Source organism: Chiloscyllium plagiosum, chromosome 13 (assembly GCF_004010195.1).
Source record: "Chiloscyllium plagiosum isolate BGI_BamShark_2017 chromosome 13, ASM401019v2, whole genome shotgun sequence".
Classification (NCBI taxonomy): domain Eukaryota; kingdom Metazoa; phylum Chordata; class Chondrichthyes; order Orectolobiformes; family Hemiscylliidae; genus Chiloscyllium; species Chiloscyllium plagiosum.
In genome coordinates this window covers 60,396,316-60,398,443 of record NC_057722.1, presented here as the reverse complement: position 1 = coordinate 60,398,443, position 2,128 = coordinate 60,396,316, and positions in this window count along the sequence as shown.

Below are 2,128 nucleotides of genomic sequence, written 5' to 3'. Positions count from 1 at the left end.
ATGTATTTGTAAAAACCCTTTGGATTCTCCTGAACCCTATTTGCCAAAGCTATCTCATGTCCCCGTTTTGCCCTCCTGATTTCCATCTTAAGTATACTCCTACTTTCTTTATACTCTTCTAAGGATTCACTCAATCTATCCTATCTATACCTGACATATGCTTCCTTCTTTTTCTTAACCAAACCCTCAATTTCTTTAGTCATCCAGCATTCCCTACACCTACCAGCCTTCCCTTTCACCCTGACAGGAATATACTTTCTCTGGATTCTTGTTATCACATTTCTGAAGGTTCTGAAGGAGACTTCAAGATCTGTTCCAAGTTTACCTAAAAATGTGTTAACATAATGATGCTGCAACACATTTGTATACCAAACAGCAGAAGCAATGCAATACACATATTTAAGCAATCCCACAACTGTAGGATCAAAGAAAAGCTCTGCAGTGATACCACATGCAGTCATGATTTTATTTTTATTCACATAGGATGTAGGATTTGCTTCCTGGACCAGAATTTATTGCTTATCTTTAGTTGTCCTTAAGCATGTGCTGGTGCAATGCCTTCTCAAACCACTACTATCAATTTGATTCATGTACTGATAGAGAGGGAGTTCCAGATTCTGACACTATGATGATACATTTCCACTTCAGGATGGTGGGAAACCTGGAGAGGAAATTTCAGATGGTGGTGTTCACAAGTATTTTCTGTCCTTGTCCTTTGAGATGTGGTCTTGAATTTGAAAGGTATCATTTAAGAAACCTTGATAAGTTTCTACAGTTCAACTTGAAGATGTTACATACTCTTGCTACTGAATGTCACTGGTGTAGGTAGTTGATGTTTGTGGATACTGTGATAATTAAGTGTCTCCTTTGTCCTGGGTGGTTCCAAGCTTCTTGAATGTCATTGAAGCTGTATTTACCCAGAAAACTGAAGAGTATTCTGTAACACTCCTGACTGTTGCTTCATGTCCAGGAATTGGTGCATAAGTTCCTCATTGCAGGTCTCCTAGCCTCTGGTCTGCTCTGATGGCTACAATATGTATGCAACTCATGCAGTTCTGTTTCTGATCACTGCTCAGCTCCAGGGTTTTGCTGTTGGGGAAATTCAGCAATGGTAATGCCATTGAGTATCAAGTGATAATGGTTCGATTCTATCCTAGAGCACTCTACCTAAATACATGCAGCATTTGCATGAAGATAGATATCTAGAGGCATAGATAGATATACATGGCTACAAAATAATTACAGAGATCATTACATCAGATATAATCCTAATTGAGGAGTTGCAAATGGTGCTGAACATGGTGTACTCTTTAGTGAACATCCCAGTCTCTGACATTATTAGGGAGAGCAAATCATTGAAGAAGCAGCTAAAGATATTTGAGCTTAAGATACTCCCCTAAGGAACTCCAGCAGTGACAATCTGGAGCTGAGATGCCTAATCTCCAACAACCACATCCATGTGGCTTTGTCAAAGTTACACCTCTGACCGACAGAGACATCTCCCCGATTCCTATTACGTTCAGATGTGCATGGGCTATGATACTAATAATAGAACAGTTTTATTCTAGAGTAATTTTATTCATATAACCACTGTGCAAAAGGCAAACACAGCTCTGTATAATTCATCAAATGCTGAGAAGATGCTTGCACATTCTTTTACCGACACAAACAACAAAGTAATGATGATAACATCCAAGAGTAACCAATTATCAGTTATCTAGCAGCAGATCATATAGATTTTCCACCACAGTGCAAACAGGTATTAAAGTAAATTGCTCGCGTATCAGCTTAGGGCCATTTTAAAGTGTACAATGTCCCTGAAACTTTGCTGTTGGTCCAATTATATTGGAATATACAGTGACAGTTAAGCTTTGCAGTTTGCTTGCTACTTGTATTTATTATATGACTCCGCAATAAAAGTGTTCTATTGTTTATATCATGGCTTGACTATGAAGGAATTCATTTACATTATCTTGCTCTGTGCCATGGGCTGAGGAGGGATTGGCAAGTTTCAGATTGGTCTATCTTGCTTACATAAGTCTTTTTTCATTGTAAATCACTGCCATATAATTATGCAGCAAATTGGTAGATTACAATCAAAACCAAAATAATGTGTAATTTTAAAATG